Genomic DNA, 17,739 nt, shown 5'->3' with positions numbered 1-17,739 from the left:
TCCTGCCTCAGCCTCCTGAGTAGCTGGGACTACAGGCGCCTGCCACAACGCCTGGCTAATTTTTTGTATTTTTAATAGAGATGGGGTTTCACCGTGTTAGCCAGGATGATCTCGAGCTCCTGACCTCGTGATCCACCCACTTCAGCCTCCCAAAGTGCTGGGACTATAGGCGTGAGCCACCGCGCCCGGCCTATGGACTTATATTTTTAGAGACAGAGTCTTATTCTGTTGCCCAGGCTGAGTGTAGCAGCACAATCACAGCTCACTGCAGCCTCAAACTCCTGGGTACATGTGATCCTTTTGCCTCAGCCTCCTAAGTACAGGTATGTGCCACCATGGCCATCTAATTTCTTTTTTTTAGAGACAGGGTCTCACTATGCTGGCCAGGCTGGTCTTGAACTCCTGGGCTCAAACAAACTTCCTGCCTTGGCCTGACAAAGTGCTAGGATCATGGATGTGAGCCACTGCACCCAGCCTATTTTATCTTTATGTTTTTGGAGATAGGGTCTTGCTCTGTTGCCCAGGCCAGAGTGCAGTCATGCAACCATAGCTCACGGTAACCTCAAACTCTTGGACTCAAGTGATCCTCCTGCCCTGGCCTCCCAAGTAAGTGAGACTACAGGCATGCACCACCATGCTCAGTGCGTGTCATTTTTTTTTTTCTTTAAGATGAGGTCTCCCTATTTTTCCTAGGCTCACCTGGAACTCCTGAGCTTACAAGTGATCCTCCCACTTTGGCCTCCTAAAGTACTAGGATTACAGGCATGAGCCACCGTGCGTGGCCTAAAATTAACATTTTAAACATGGGAAAACAGACTTCTACTTCCAAGTAGGATGGAGTGCAGCAGATCAAGGCTCCCACTAAGAACTAGAAAAGAAAGGCCAGGCAAAATATAAAAATCATCTTTTTAATGGCATCAGAAAGCTGCAGAAGCAACAAAGACTAAAGGGGTTAAGCCCCAAAAGAGGAGGGTTTTGCAGGCTAAGCGGACCATCTGCAGCCCACAGTTCCCGAGTGCTTGTTCGTGCTGGGATTAATGACACATGGGAGATTCGAGGGGCATCTAATCTTGACAAGAATGAAGACTTGAAAGCTGATCTCTTCTTCAAGACGGTGGCAGGACTGGAAGCTGTGTGAAGATGCTGGTTGAAGAGCTAATCTGAAACCTCCGGAAGGCAGAGCAGAATTGTTTACCTCGCTCAGGGCTGAGGAAGGGGAGGGCTCCAGTTTCCAACAGCAGCTCTCTGTTAATTTCCTGGAGGATTAGTTCCTAGAGACAAGCAACCCAGAGATAGGCTCACCCAAAGGGCAGCTCGTCCTCAGCTCAGCTCAGTCCCTGATTGGAGCGAGGGGGTCTCCTTACCGAGGAAATGGGGGACCCTCTCTGCCGGCTGGAATGCAGCGTCATCCAGAGCAGGATCTGCCCGTTTTTTCCTTAGCCGGGTAGTAGAAGTGGCTTCTGCCTACTGAACTGTGCTGCTGTAGGGCACACGCAAGCACGGAGTATCTGTAAACAAATGGGCATGGCTGTGTTTCAATAAGCTGCACTCACAGAAGCAGGAGGCCACCCCCCGCTGCAATTTGCTGACCCGGGATCTGGAGCCTCCAGGCTTCAGTGCATGACGTCCAGCATTCAGAGACCACAGGACCTAAAATCAAGAGGAAAAAATAGCCCATGAAAATGGACGCACACTCAGCCAGAGAGTGGAAGTCGCAGCAGAGAACCCCTGAACTCTCTGTGAGCACCGTGTTTTTGTTTAGATGGAGAAAGCAAGGGAGAAAGTAGATTAAAAGATGGAGATTTTTCAACTGAGAACTGGAATCTACATAACACAACACATTTAAGAATCTCTGCAAACCCCAACTTTTCCTGCCATGGCAGGTCTCAGCACAAGGCAGCCGGGAGAGGTTTAATCCTGGGTGAGTCAGGCCGAGTTCCAATTATCATGCTGAGAATCACCCAGTAAATGAAGCTGCTGTTGTCACCGAAGCGACCAAAGGCTGTTTAATACCTGAAGGTCTTGGGAGGCCCTGGACCTCATGGAGAGAGAACCACAGAGCATGGGGCGGTGGGGGCAGAGGCCCCCTGGGGCTGAGCCTGCTCTGAGCAGGTCACAGGAGTCTCCTCTCTTATCCTTCTCCTGTGTGCCTGCCTCGGGGGCTTACTCTCAGCTAGTGTGTGGGGGCAAAGGGCAGACAGGTCCACACGGTGCAGGTCCACACGGTGTTCAGTCTCTTGCACAGCCCTGGGGAAGGGGGGATCTCAGATTCTCACCCCGCTCCTGGGAGGCAGGAGCTCCTATCACATGGTCACTTCTGCCAGCGGGGCCAGCGGCTGGAGCTCAGCGAGAGGACTTGGGTGCAGGCTGCCGTACAAGGACTGAGGACCCAGGTCTTTTTCTTTGGGGCAGTGGACGTCAGCACAGGGCTGCCGCAGGGGCCCTCGGGTCAGATCTGTACTTGGAAAACCTTGCTGAGTATGGAGACGGGTTTGGACAGGCCAAGGGCATCTGGGGATCAGGTAAGGGGCCCTTTCCCAGGTCCGGGATGGAGGAGTCCGGGGCCCGGGGTTGGGTAGACAGATTCAGGAGCTCAAAGTTGACAAGACATGGGGACTAGGCAGGGGGTCGGGGGAGAAGAGTGAAGGAAGAGGAAACAGAAAGGGTGAGACGCCAAGCTTCCCAGCTGTATGCGTGGGGATATGGAGGGACCATGGTCCAAGGCTGGGACCTGGCAGGGGTTCTGCTTGGGGACTGTCAGGTAGGTAGTTAGAGCCATAGATCTGATGGTTAGCAAAGAGGTCTGGGCAATACACATTTGGGGCTGGGCACGGTGGCTCACGCCTGAAATCCCAGCACTTTGGGAGGCCAAGGCAGAAAGATCACTTGAGCCCAGTAATTTAAGACCAGTCTGGGCAACACAGCAAGAACCTATCTCTAAAAAAACTTTTTAAAAAATTAGTTGGGGCCGGGCGCGGTGGCTTAAGCCTGTAATCCCAGCACTTTGGGAGGCCAAGACGGGCGGATCACGAGGTCAGGAGATCGAGACCATCCTGGCTAACACGGTGAAACCCCGTCTCTACTAAAAAAATACAAAAAACTAGCCAGGCGAAGTGGCGGGCGCCTGTAGTCCCAGCTACTCAGGAGGCTGAGGCAGGAGAATGGCGGGAGCCCAGGAGGCGGAGCTTGCAGTGAGCTGAGATCCGGCCCTGCACTCCAGCCCGGGGACAGAGCAAGACCCCCCTCAAAAAAAAAAAAAAAATTAGTTGGGCATGGTGGTGCACGCCTCCAGTCTCAGCTACTCAGAAAACTTAGGCAAGAGAATTGCTTAAGCCCCGGAGATTGAGGCTGCAGTGAGCCCAGATCATGCTTGGGTGACAGAACAAGCAAGACCCTGTCTCCAAAAAAAAGAGAGAAATACACATATGGGAGCCACCTGAGTCCACATGGGAGAGTGTCAAGCTCCACCCTACCTATGCCAGGGCCACGGCTCCCACTGAGAAATGGCCTTAGGAGGCCTGGGGCTTACTGAGAGGGGCAAGCTCGTCTAGGAGTTCCAAAGTTTAAAGATATCACCTGAAAGCAGCGTGTGCTCGCGGACATCAGACGCCTGTCCGCAGTGCGGTCATGGACAGGATAGCCTGGGCTCCACAGTGCTTGGTTAAAGGGGCTGAGGGAGGCCCCAGGAGATCAGCTCAGGGGGTTCCAGCTCGCCCCTGCTGTGGGGGGTGGTCTTCGTAGAGGTTTGGTGGAGATGCCCCTGGAGGTGCACCTTTGCTCCGCAGCTGGGGCTGGGCCTCACACTGGGAGCAACAGGCAGCATTGAGAGCTGCATTTGGGGGGCGGGGAGGCAGTTGTCACTGCCACACCCGGGGCAGAGCCAGCTGCACCACAGCCAGCACAGGGCCGGCGGCTGGACTAAGGGCTGGTCCTTGGGCCGGGCTGGGTCCAGTGTTTCCCTTCAGCTCTCAGGTTCTCTCCAGCCTTTCCGGAAACCTACGCATCTCCCAGTTTCCTGCCAACAAACCCCATTACTACTGACATCTCAGACTCCGGACTGCCAGGCCTGTTGGGTGAAGCTGCCTCCGGCCAGGAAGAGACCTGGGAGGCGCTGGGAAGGCCCAGTTTCCCCGTGCCCGGCCGCGTGGCCTTGGGAAAGTCCCTCAGTGCTCCGGGCCTCCGTGTCCCTTTCCACACCATGAGGCCGCTGGCATTTATCCTGTGACCTGTGGGGTGTCACTTGGGCAGGAGTGGGCCGGCTCCCTGGCTCCTGGCCACCATCCCTCAGCATGGTCTGCCTGGCAGCCATGGACAGTCTGGGCTTCCACCCAAAGCGTCTGCAGGGAGCAGGTGGGGACGTCCATCCACTGTGCTCTATCCAACCGCGTCTGTCATGTTTCTCCACGGAGAACACTGGGCAGTCAAGGGAGTGCAGGGACTGTGGGGTCTCCCTACAGACATAGCCTGGGTACCTGGCAGCTCGGCAACCTCATTTCACCACCCCCCCACCACCTGCAGATGCCGCCAACCTGTGTCTGTCCTCGCTGCTTCTGAAACTCCCCTTGGGCCAAAAGATGCCCCTGAGTTGGGTCCAGGGAGGCCCCATGTAGATGAAGGAGCTGAGATCTTGACCAAAAACCTCCAAGGGGAGCCAGGTGTAGGGTGTGGACTCCACCGCGTCCTCCAGGCTCACTTCCTCGATGGAAACGGAATGGGGGCACTGACATTCCAGGGAGAATTCCGGCTTCTTTGAAAAAGGCAGCGCACAGAAGACGCTCAACACCATCACCACCAGGAAATGCAGATCAAAACCACCAGGAGGCTGGGCGCAGTGGCTCACGCCTGTATTCCCAGCACTTTAGGAGGCCAAGGTGGGCGGATCACCTGAGGTCAGGAGTTCAAGACCAGCCTGGCCAACACAGTGAAACTCCTTCTCTACTAAAAATACAAAAATTAGTTGGCATGGTGTGGGCACCTATAATCCCAGCTGCTCTGAAAGCTGAGGCATGAGAATCACTTGAACCCAGGAGGCAGAGGTTGCAGTGAGTCGAGATCCCGGCACTGCACTCCAGCCTGGGACAGAGCGAGACTCTGTCTCAAAAACAAACAAACAAAATCACCAGGAGATCTGCCTCACACCTTCAGGATGGCTAGAATTAAAAAAACAAAAACAAAAAACAGAAAACCAGTGTGGTGAGGCTGTGAGGAACTGTACCCTCATGCCCGGCTGGCGGAGGTAAAATGCTGCAGCTGCTGTGGAAGCCAGTCTGGCAGTTCCCCAGAAAGCTAAACATGGAATTTCCATAAGAACCAGCAATTCCACTTCTAGGTACAGACCCAAGTATCCATCCACTGCCAAACTGAGAAACCAAATGTCAAACATCCCTCTGATGGAGTTATCCAGCCATCAACAGGCAGAAAGTTCTGACACAGGCCACAGTGTGGATGAACCCAAGGACGTCACGCTCAGTGGAAGAAGCCACATACTGTATGGTTCCAGTCCCATGAAATGCCCAGAATGGGCCAGTGCCCAAGGACAGATGCAGGGGAGTGGCTGCCAGGGGCTGGTGAGGGGCCACCGGGGTAGGGGAAGAGCCAGTGATTGCCAGTGGCTGGGGTTTCCTTTTAGGGTGATGAAAATGTTTTGGGGGCCAGGCACAGTGGCTCATGTCTGTAATTCCAGAACTTTGGGAGGCTGAGGCGGGTGGATCACCTGAGGTCAGGAGTTCAAGACCAGCCTGGCCGACATGGCGAAACCCTGTCTCTACTAAAAATACAAAAATTAGCCAGACATAATGACGGGCACCTGTAATCCCAGCTACTTGGGAGGCTGAGGCGGGAGAATCGCTTGAACCTGGGAGGCAGAGGTTGCAGGGAGTCGAGATCACGCCACTGCACTCCAGCCTGGGCAACAGAGTGAGACTCTGTCTCAAAAAATGTTTTGGAGCAAGGTGGAGTTGCCACCGCGCATCATCAATGTGCTGAGTGCCACCACGCTGGCCTGAACAGAACACTTTAAAATGGGTAATTTTGGCCGGGCGCGGTGGTTCAAGCCTGTAATCCGAGCACTTTGGGAGGCCGAGACGGGCGGATCACGAGGTCAGGAGATCGAGACCATCCTGGCTAACACGGTGAAACCCCGTCTCTACTAAACATACAAAAAACTAGCCAGGCGAGGTGGCAGACGCCTGTAGTCCCAGCTACTCCGGAGGCTGAGGCAGGAGAATGGCGTGAACCCGGGAGGCGGAGCTTGCAGTGAGCTGAGATCCGGCCACTGCACTCCAGCCTGGGCGGCAGAGCGAGGCTCCGTCTCAAAAAAAAAAAAGGGGTAATTTTATGTTATGTGAATTTTACCTCAATTTAAGAAAAAGATGTCCTAGGGCCTTTTGAAACGCACATCCTAAGGAGCGAATTTCCTGTGGAGCCTCGCCTCGCAGGGCGGCCACACCTTCCCCACATGTTCCCTCGGCAGGTTCCAGGTGGAGCACACCGTTGCAGGCGCTTGGTGGTGGAGCTGCTTCACACGCGGGAGCTTCTCTTCCCCGCGCCAGCCTAGGAGGAGGCTGTTACTCCTCCCCTCCAAAGACCAGGGGCAGGACAGGAGCAGCTTCTGTGACTTTGCCGGGATCAGAGAGAGTCCAGGATTCCAGCCTAGTCCCATCAACCCTGTATCTTGGTGCTCCACCTGCCAATCACCCAGATGCAGGGGCTAGCACAGGACGGCCACTGTCCGAGTCTGTGACCTCTCCCTTGTCCCTGATGTCACACCCCACTCGCTGTGGCCTCTGTGCTGGTCTCCACGATGCTCAGCCGCCTTCGTCCCGGACACTGCACCCCTTCCGCCCGCCCAACCCACAGGCTGCCACTCCCAGGCTGTCCACCAGGTGGCAGTGAAGGTCACCGATGTCAAGTTCGTGGCTCACCCTCCCAGCCCTGTACCCGCCCTGGCTGGAGCAGAGTGGTCGGGGCCCAAGGAGCCCTCCAACCTCATCAGGCGAGGGGCCTGTGACGCCAGGGACCACTTCTCCTGCAGAGCAAAGCTTATAAAATCCAAATGCGACCAGGTGCGGTGGCTCATGCCTGTAATCCCAGCACTTTGGGAGGCCGAGTTGGGCAGATTGCCTGGGGTCAGGAGTTCAAGACCAGCCTAGCCAACACGGTGAAACACCTCCTCTACTAAAAATACAAAAATTAGCCAGGTGTGGTGACGGGCGCCTGTAATCCCAGCTACTTGGGAGGCCGAGGCAGAGGAATTGCTTGAACCTGGGAGGCAAAGGTTGCAGTGAGCCAAGATCGTGCCACTGCATTCTAGCCTGGGTGACAGAGCAAGACTCTGTCTCAAAATAAATAAATAAATAAAAATATATAAAACCCAAACGCAGCCAACACAGTGGCTCATGCCTCTAATCCCAGCATGATGGGAGGCCAAAGCAGGCAGATCACTTAAGTTCAGGAGTTCGAGACCAGCCTGGGCAACATAGCGAGACCCCCCCCCATCTCTACAAAAAAACACAAAAACTAGCCAGGCGTGGTGGTGTGCATCTGTAGTCCCAACTACTCAGGAAGCTGAGGTGGGAAGATCCCTTGAGCCCAAGAGTTCAAGGCTACAGTGAGCCAAGATCCCATCACTGCCCTTTAGCTTGAGAGATAGAGAGCGAGCCTGTCTCAAAACAAACAACTCTGGCCAGGCACAGTGGCTTACGCCTGTAATCCCAGCACTTTGGGAAGCCAAGGCAGGCGGATCACAAGGTCAGGAGATCGAGACCATCCTGGCTAACACGGTGAAACCCCGTCTCTACTAAAAATACAAAAAAATTAGCCGGGCATAGTGGCAGGTGCCTGTAGTCCCAGCTACTCAGGAGGCTGAGGCAGGAGAATCATTTGAACCCAGGAGATGGAGGTTGCAGTGAGCCGAGATCGCGCCCCTGCACTCCAGCCTGGGCGACAGAGCGAGACTCTGTCTCAAAACAAAGAAAAAACCAAAAACAAAAACAAACTCCAAACGCATCTGAGTCCCAAGTCCAGTCTCCCAGCTTGACGCACAAGGGCAGGCCCCTTCCAGCGAAGCCCAGTCAGCCTCTCCTCCAGCACCTCCAGCCTTTTGGAGACCCTGCCCTGCCCAAAACCACTTGGAAATCACCAACTCAACTTCCCTTGGAATGCATCAGGGCACTCCAATGACGCCGTGTCCTAGCTGGCGTGCCTCGGCTTTTGCAATCCTGTGTAGAATCAAGGTTTTCCCTGGAGCCAAAGAATGAAGAATTACGGCTGAATCCAACACCATTGGCTCCAGGGCCTCTGAAAGCTGAGTCCTGAGGCCGCACAAAGGACTCTGTTGGCTTCTGCAGCCGCAGAGAAAATCTCAAAATCTGGGTGAGAATTAGCAGCAGACTCCAGGGATCCGCGGCCAACTCTTCACACCAGCCTTGTCTCTGGGCTTTGAAGCCATGCCTGCAAAGGTCACGTGGAACCAGTTGGACTGGGGGTAAAATGCCACCTGAATCTGTTTAGAGTAATTGTTTTCCCCAAGTGGATGGAATATTCTTTTCATCTGGGCAGCTAGGAAACAGCTAAAGTTTGCCATGAGCCTCTGCAGAGATTTCTGTGTCTTCCAACTTTGTGAGAAGAAAATAACTTGCTGGGGAAATGGTATTCTCAAGCTTAACACTCAAATCATTTTTTCTCGAAATCATGTTACTTTCTGGCCAAGTGTGCCGGCGAAGCCACTGAGACACGTTCCTCACATCTTTGGAACATAAAGGCCCTGGCAGTAGCTTGCGGCGCTCTTTGGAAAACTGCTTGGCTCTCACTAGAAACGCAGCCACCCCTTCTCCAGGCCCTGGTAGCTCTGGTATTAAGTTGGCTGGAGACCGGCTTGGCCAGGGCCGCCACCTCCAGCCAGCCCTGGGGCAACTGCCCCCGGCTGCGTCCCACCCTGCCCGCCTCCTAGCCCCTAGCCAGAGGCAGCTGCGTGGCTCTGTGGCTGGGCTAGGCTGGGGCACTGCGGCTCTGCGCACAATAAGCCCGCGAGATCCTTCCTTCCTTAGCACTACTGGCTCCAGGAGCACCTATTTAGGTAAACTCCATTCCTGCAGGTGTCCACCCCCCTACACATCCAGCCTGGCCCATCGGCCCGTTTTGCCTTCACCCTGTCCAGTTCATCAAGACATTCCCCTTCATCAAAGCTCTTCTAGCACATTCTGAGGCAAGTTATAGAGGGACATGAGGGTAGTGATGTCTCATCAAAGACAAAGGGACCTCACATTCCTGGAGCACCTACCACGCACACAGGCTGACTGCGGGCTCCCACTGCCAGTGGGACAAAGGACCCCAACTGCTATGTGGTCTGATGCTGTGCAAGCGAACATCTGTGCAAGTGGCCATGCCTCCCCATCGGAGCAGCCCTGTCAGGTCAGAGCGGCCAGAAAGCTGCGCTGCACTTCCCGTTAGGGTCTAAGGTGGAAGACCCCTTCCAGATGTCCCTGGTTTCTAGATGGATGAGAACAGCGTGTAGCTCTCAGGTTAGGAGAAGGAAGCAGAGTGCCAGGAAGAGCCGGGAAGGGGGAGGCACCAAGGCACCTGAGGCTGTCCCTGTTCCACCTCCGGGGGGACACGTCTGGACCAGGAGAAGCCACACTGCATCACAACCCCAGACAGGAGACGGCAGGGGAGCCCCAGACTCCCTGCCTAAGTTCAACTCCAAGCACCGGGGCAGGTGTGCTTCCTGCATATCACTGGAAAGGCCATGCTGTCTGTCGTTGATCTGGATTCATGGCGTCCACCCGGCTCGTCTGTATTCCGTCTGGGTGGACGTGACCCTGGGCTGCTCCACTGGGAAAACACTGACCAATCATCGGAATGTTTACGGACACAGTGTTAGGCAGTGGGCAGGGAAACTCTGTCCTCAAAGTACCCCACCCTCTAGGCACCTAAGTGGGGTTTTATAGGATCTGCTGCAAGAAGATACAAAGTGAGATTTTAGGGCCCAAGACAACATTTCAAAATCTGGCTTTAAATAAACATGGAATAAAAGAGAGAGAGAGCGCAAGCGAGAGTGAGAGCCCGGAGCCTCCAGCAGCTGAAATTAGAAGCAGCCAGCTCCGGGCAGGGAAGCCATCTGCGCCGCGCCGAGCAGCATGGAAACGTCTGGGCCCTCCCTGACGGCATGCGAAGCGGCACCCGCAGGTACAGCTCTCCTGTCTCCTGTCTGCAGGGACCTGCGGGAACACACTGAGATCTTGTTCTCCAGGTGTTCTCCAATTTCAGATTCTGAAGAACAGATTCCCTCTGCTCCCCTCCAGAAATACCTTTCAGATTACTTTCAAGGCAATTTAAGTCATTTAAGAGGCAGAGTGATAAGAAAACAAAGACAACGTTTCAGGCGGTAAATGAAGACTAATTATACTGAGCGTGAAGCAAAGTTCGTCTTTCTTCATCTTTGCACAGGGCGGTTGAGCCTGAGTACGGCCCCCAGTGCCCGGAGGGCCCAGGTGAGGGGTTCGTGCATCTGCCCCTTACCTGGCTGCTGTCTTCTTCCTGCTCACCCAGTCACTGGCCATTCCCCCATGCTGGGTTCAGAAGATGGCAAATGCGCCCAGGACTGGGGCGGGCTCCCACCCCTGCCTGGGGTGGTGCTGCGTCGTGGGTGCCCGTGTCCCTCCTCCCCCTCCACCCTGCCCAGCTCCAGACGCATGGCTGAAGCAGCCAGCTCGGCCAGTTCATCCCTGCACCACATATGTCCTTCCTCCAGCCCCAGACCCCAGCCTCACCTGGGCCCGTGCAGGAGAGCCCAGCTACGCTGGGTGATCTTCAGGCTGTCACCTGCCCGAGTTATTTAAATCCACATTGTCAGCTAATGTATTCTAATAAGCAAGTGGGTGACCAGGCTGGCAGGCTCCGGATGACGCTGACATATAACAAGGCGGGAGGAGTACGGAGCGAAACTCTGAGACTCACTTGCGCCCCGGTGCTCACCCCCGCGCTGCCTCCCACAGGCACCTGGAGTCACGCCACGCGATGTGCGCTGGATTATATAAGGGGGCTTGTTGCTGGGGAACCTCTCCCCGCCCACCCCCACCAGGGCAGGCTCTGGAGGGAGGCCGCATCTCCTCTGTCCCCGCCACCCTCAGGAGGAAGCCCCTCCGGCCCTTCTGGCCTGGTCTGTAGGGCAGCTCTGTGGAACTCTCTGGGCTGCCTCGCTTTGAGGGCTGAGGCTGGACCACGGCAACACGGGGTCAGGAAGGGCCGGAGAGGCCATGCCCACACTCCTCTGTTGGTGTGGAGCTAAGAGCAGGCAGGGTCTCCCTGCCTTGCAGACAGTGGTCTCAGCCCATCCTCCAGAACTTCCTCCCCATCACGGGCCACGTACTCTCTGCAAGAGGAGACGGGGGACATCAGATGTCTGGACAGGCAGCAGTGCATCTCCCTGGCTGAGGCCAGAAGTCTGGCCAACACTGTGGCTGTAGGACAGCCGTGAGCCACGCTGGGTTGTGGGCAGCAAACCTAAAGCACCATCTGCCAAGGAGGCCAGGCGAGAGCCACGTCTGGGGTGGCAGAAGGGCTGAGCCGCCACCTGGACCCACGTGCCTCACGGCCCCAGGTTCACTGTGGGCAGTCCAGCTACAGCCACAGACCAGGGGGAGGGGTGCAGGCCCACGTGCCTGTCCTCAGGATAAGGGGCCAGTCCACACGGTGCTGGCCCCCTGGGGCTCTCCGTGACCAGCAGCACTGGACAACAGGGTCAACTGCTCCATCCACTGACCCCACAGTGGAGACTGGGGACCTGGGGGCCAGGACGAGATTCCAGGGTGAGGGACAGGTGACATCTTCGGACCCCTGCAGGTCAAACTGGAGGCCTGTGCAAGATCACTGCCCACTCCCACAACAACCTTAACTCTAGCACGTTTTACATTCATTCAATTATTACAAAGATACCCACCCCACCCAGCCCAGTTTTCCCTTTGGTGACATCTTGCATCAGTCCACGCGTCGATGACGATCAATGACTCGATGCTGCTACATTAACTAAAATCCATACTTTACTCATATTTCCTCAGTTTTCCTCCAACGTTTTCTTTTTCTCCCAGGACCCCATCGAGGATCCCACATGACATTTAGGGATCAGCTGTCTTCAGGTTCCTCTAGGCTGTGACAGTTTCTAAGACTTTGCTTGGTTGTATTTTTTTGTTTTGTTTTGAGATGGAGTCTCATTTTGTCACCCAGGCTGGAGTGCTGTGGCGCCATCTCGGCTCACTGCAACCCCTGCCTCCTGGGTTCAAGCGATTCTCCTGCCTCAGCCTCCCGAGTAGCTGGGACTACAGGCGCCCGCCACCACGCCTAGCTCATTTTTGTATTTTCAGAGGTGGTATTTCACCATGTTGGCTAGGCTGATCTCAAACTCCTGACCTCGTGATCTGCCCGCTTGGACTCCCAAAGTGCTGGGATTACAGGCGTGAGCCACTGCGCCCAGCCCACTTTCCTCAGTTTTGATGACTTGGGCAGTTTTAAGGAGAGCTGGTTTTTTGTAGTGTCCCCCTGTTGGAATTTGCCTGATGTTTTCCTTTTTCTTTTTTTGAGACAGGGTCTTGCTTTGTCACCAAGGCTGGAGTGCAGTGGTGTGATTATGGCTTACTGCAGCCTTAACCTCCTGGGCTCAAGTGATCCTCCCACCTCAGCCTCCAGAGTAGCTAGGACTACAGGTATGTGCCATCACGCCCAGCTAATTAAAAAAAAATTTTTTTTGTAGAGATGGGGTCTCACTATGTTGCCCAGACTGGTCTTGAACAATCCTCCCGCCTCGACCTCCCGAAGTGCTGTGATCACAGGTGTGAGCCACCGTGCCCGGTCTACCGGTGTTTTTCTGATGCTAAGACAAGGGTTATGGGTCTGGGAGGAAGAGCCCAGTGGGGAGGCACCCCCGTTGCATCTGCCCGCGTGACCTCTCGGTGGTGGTGCCAGCCTTGACCTCTGGGCTGAGACAGTGGGTCAGGCTCTGCACCGTGGAGATGCCTTGCCTACTTCCCACACTGTGGTCTCTGGAAGGAAGTCACCATGTGCAGCCCACACAGAAGGGGCACGAGCTGGGGCCCCTTCCTGCACCCCTTACTTTATTTAGAGATGAAATTTTGCTCTTGTCGCCCAGGCTGGAGTGCAGTGGCACAATCTCGGCTCACTGCAACCTCCACTTCCCGGGTTCAAGTGATCTTCCTACCTCAGCCTCCCAAGTAGCTGGGATTACAGGTGCCTACCACCACGCCTGGCTAATTTTTTGTATTTTTAGCAGAGATATGGTTTCACCATGTTGGCCAGGCTGGTTTCGAACTCCTGACCTCAGGTGATCCACCTGCCTCAGCCTCCCAAAGTGCTGGGATTACAGGCGTGAGCCACTGCTCCTGGCCGGGCCCCTTCCTTTTAAATGTCAGCCTCTGGAGTGACCATCTGTGTCACGATGGGAGCTCTTCAGAATGTCACATCCAGTTGATGATAACGATGACCTCTTGGGTACGCTGGTCCCATTCTCTGCACTGTTTATGTTGCTTTATGCCTGGACTCCTCCCAACAACGTTCTGCCCTCCACTTAGGGGGGCTCAGAGAGGCTGTGACACCTGCCCCCAGCAACCAGTCATCTAGCACAGTGGCCACCGGGCCCGCCTATGCCAGATGATGCCCCCTTGGCACTGCCCACCCCCTACTGCCATTGGTGAAGAACATGGGAGCCCGTCCAGCCCATCCAGGAAGCAAAGAAATGGTGCTCCGGACACCATGCGGACAGTTTCACCCGCTGACCCTAGCCAGGCCCAGCCACTCCCACAGCACCTGGCATGGAGTAGGAAGCAAGCAAGGGCAGGCGGGGAGAGAACAGCCTCCTGGCTCTGCCCCAGACGCCTGTCCAACAGCACTCCAGTGCCTTCCGGTCTCTCCCGCTCTGGAACTTTCTGGTTACTGATTACAAGTGCTTTAATCCAGGAATGAAATGAAGGAAGAGGAGTTCTGATTGGATGGACCCTTCTCTTGGAGAGAAGGCAAAGCTGCCAGGCAGAGGGTGGGAGGGGGAGGAAGAGGAGAGAGGAAGCTCCCTTGACAGGCATAAAATGTCCCATGATTGCGGACAAGTGGCTACTCTCAGGCCACGTTCAGCTGAGACCAGGTGAGGCTGGTCAGGAAGAGGGAGACGGAGGTGAAAGCGGGTTCAAGTTTTGCTAGGTGGTCACCTCGGAAAGCGCTCCTTCTGCTTAGCAAAACTCCTCAATCCTTCGCCTGGCTTGCCAGGAGAACAGCTTGCTTGAAAAGCAAAGGCTGTCATCCTGTAATTAAATCTGAGACCCCCCCCATGTGACGTTAAGATGAAGCCACTTACATAACTCAACTAAAAATAAGCTGATGAAGGCTGCACACTTACACTCTCTGCCTCCAGCCCTCCTCTCCCCAGCGGTCCATCGTGCTGGCTGACCCAGGGTCCGCGTCGTCCGCTGCGGCATCAGGTTCTTGTCTGAAGTCATTCTTGCCTCTGGCCCCGCTCGGCACCCTGTGTGCATGAGGGCCCATCGCTGGTGCCCTGGGTGCAGACCCCTGGCTCAGAGCTGGGTTGCCGAGGATCCCCCGGCCCGCCCCAGCGAGGGCTAACGCTCACGAGAGGAGACCTGCTGGGTACTGTCTCCGTCTGCCTCCTTCTCAGTGACTCTGGATGAGCTGCTCATTTACAGAAACCCACTCCCACCCCCACCCCACAGTCTGGATTTGCGAAACCTACCCCACCCCACCCCCAGTGCAGGAAGAAGGTGACCCTGGTCTGGGGTGGGGACAGAGCATCTGGGAGGGGGTGGTGGCTGGCAGTCTTGGTGGCTGGCGACACCTCTTCTGCTCTTCCTTCCTGGGAGGAGGCGGGCAGGGCGAAGCCTCTCTGCTCAGTCCATGGTTTCCTTCGGGACGTCTCGTAGAGGCGTGGGTGAGATCCCAGGTCTGGGCCACAATTTCTAGCCACGCTGCCCAACCTTCAGGCAAGCCGTCAGGTTCCACAGCTACCCGACCACACTCTCAGAGTCGAGGGGAACAGGAAGAGGGGGTGGTCTGTGAACACCTCCAAAATAAAATGCGTCGGGACAAGAGTGCCCTCCTAACTCCACCTGGAGCTGGCGTCAGGGCGATCTCTGGGTGCCCAGCCCATAAGCCTGGCCTGTCTCTTCCTGGAACCCTTGGTACTCAACCCCCCAGCCCCCTATACCCTTTAGAAACACTTCCGCATCAGTGCAAATGGCCTCACAGGATGCTGGTGAAGGCAAGCACGGAATGCCTGGGGAACATCCTCGGTGGAGACCTTCCTGGAGACCACTGGTGCAGGGCAGATGCCAGGCGGGCACCGAGTTCCTTGCCCTTATTCTCCATTCCTATGTACGAGGACCTCACCACGTCCTGCTCCGCGCCTGTCATCAGCTGCAGTGCATCTTCTCAGGTGCTGAGCTGGTCACGTCCATGTATGGCAGGTGTTCTGATAACCCTCTTCTCAGGGAAGGCCTCTGGCGCGCATTCAGCCACTTGCCCACCTGCCAGGTGGAGGGAGCAGGCCCAGGCACTGAGACTGCTGAGCCACTGGCCACCTGGGAAGCAGGCTGGGCTCTGAGTCGGTCACTGAATGTGAATGTGACTATCCCCTTGGACGAGAGTAGCGCGATGATGTGCAGGCCTGCCCAGGAAGTAACGTTGGGAGCTTCTAGAAGTTGGAGCGGGACCCAGGACCGTGGGAGCTTTTCCGGAGGGGCCTACCTCTGCTGTGTTGCAGCTGATAGGAGCAGCAGGGCCTGGAGAAGAACTGTCCCCAGGCTGACTCCCCTCTTGGAGTGAGGAGACCTCCCTTGTTTGCCTGCCAGCCTCCATCTGTCATCTTGGTTCCCATCATTCAACTTTCCTCCAGGCGAGCAGGGCTGCTCTACCCCCACCTGCTCCGTGTTGGCCCCAGACCCAGTTCAGGCCAGTGGACGTCAGTCCTAGTGCTGCGTGTTAGGTCGGTGGGTGCAGAGAGCACAGCAAGAAGCTGGCCTAGACAGAAGGGGATCAGGGTCAGTGGAGATGCACCTACCTTCAGGTGAATTTGTTAGGGCCAGTTTGAGGGCACTTTCTGTCATTTGCCACCAAAAGAATCCTAGAAAATAAATACACAGGGATCTTCCCCAAACACTGGAGACAATAAAGAAAAAGGAAGCAGCCAGGGCCAGTAGCTGGAAGGAAATTCAGCTGGAGGAGAGGAGGAGCGGGGCTGTGGTGGGAGGGAGGCAATGCTTCCTGAATCTTACTTCCCTGGTCTTTCCATCCGCATGAGCCCGTGCACTAGCCCCGGCCGATGCCTGGGGGTCTGCCGGCCAGCCAGCACAGCCGGGTCTCCCCCAGGGGCCTGACTCGTTGAAGGAATGAATGAATGACTGATTTTCCAGGGATGGGAGGCTGGGAGAGTGTGAGGTTTCATTAAAGGGAAGCGCTCAGATCTGGTGTTTTACATGTAAAGCAAATAATTCCTCTACGTTAGCCTAATTTATGTAAATATTTCTCCAAGAGAATTGTACTGGGAGACCTGCGTGCCAACTCGGCCAGCTTCCCCGGCAGAATCCCCTTGGGACGAACCTTAAGCAGGACCCTTCCTAAAAACTGGAGGCAGCTCCGACTCCCCTACTCCTCCTACGAGGTTCCCCCACCCCCCAGGGGTTTCCACTTCCAGAGAGTCCTCCGGGCCCCTCGTTTCCTACTGCCCTGGACCCTGCCTTCCCCAGAGACCCCTCTCCCCAAGTAAACTGCCTCCAACGAGAATCTTCTGCCCGCACGAGGGTCCTCCCCTTCCCTAAGGGTCGCCCTGTCCCGAGGACTTCCAACAGGAAACTCCCTTATCCCCTCTCCAGATCCTCCTTCCCACGGCCCTCCCCCAAGATCCTCTTCCCCAACCCTCCTCCCCTAGGGTCCTCCCCTCTCCAGAATCCCAGGCCCAAGTCCCCAAGCGCTGTCTGCCTGTCTAGGGTCCTCCCCAGAGTTCACCTTCTGCAGGATCCTTCCTCCAAGTCCTCTCCTCATGATGCTCCCCCGAAATCCTGCTTCTCCAAGTCGTCCCCCACTACAGGGCCCAGCTCTCTCCTGAGTCCTCCTGCAGCACCCCTCCCCCAAGGTTCTCCTCTCTGCCCCGAAGGGCCGTCCGGGGGTCGCCGCCCGCCCGGCGGGCTTACCGGCGAAGCGGTGGGGTCGGGGCCTCTCCCACCTGTAAACCCGGCCCGCGGCGTCCTGCATCCGAGCCGCTCGGGTGCCCTCCCCGCAGCGCCAGGCCGTGACCCGGCGGGCCGGCCGCCCGCCCCGAAGTGCCACTTCGCGAAGTTGCCGCCTCCACACGCGCTCCGCCGCCGGCGCCCCGCCGCTCTCCTCCCCGCCCTTCTGCTCTTCTTCCTCGGGCCACCCGCCCCCGCTTTCCCCGCCCCCAGCCCGGTGTTGCCGGGGCCCCCCCATGGCTGCTCCCAGGGCCCCAGCGCGCGCCCACCTCCCCCTCTCTCCCAGGATCGACGCCGCCACCGGACCAATCGCTGCCTGGAGTCGGCCACCAGGCCCCGCCTGCCGATCCCGCCCACTCCCCCGTCTTCCGGAACCCACCAATGGAAAGGGCGATGCGGGGGCGGGGCCTGGCGGTTGCCTAAGCAGGCGGCAGCGCTGCGGTGGGGCGGGTAGGTCGGGGCGGTGATGCGGACGCGACGGGGCGGGACGCAGGGCGGGACT

At 56.5% G+C, this 17,739-nt stretch overlaps 1 long non-coding RNA gene across 1 annotated transcript; it reads right to left on the bottom strand.

Annotated features, from left to right (window-relative positions):
• Positions 1-892: 892 nt before the first annotated feature.
• Positions 893-1,955, bottom strand: LOC108534137 (uncharacterized). The gene is made up of 3 exons (XR_001886892.1): positions 1,591-1,955; positions 1,365-1,508; positions 893-1,271 (listed from the first exon to the last, which is right to left on the bottom strand). It is a non-coding gene; the product is annotated as an uncharacterized LOC108534137 (long non-coding RNA).
• Between the last annotated feature and the right edge of the window lie 15,784 nt (positions 1,956-17,739).

The sequence above is a fragment of the Rhinopithecus bieti genome, unplaced genomic scaffold, assembly GCF_001698545.2.
Source record: "Rhinopithecus bieti isolate Rb0 unplaced genomic scaffold, ASM169854v2 scaffold_9899, whole genome shotgun sequence".
Lineage (NCBI taxonomy): Eukaryota > Metazoa > Chordata > Mammalia > Primates > Cercopithecidae > Rhinopithecus > Rhinopithecus bieti.
This window is presented reverse-complemented; position numbering and strand designations above follow the sequence as displayed.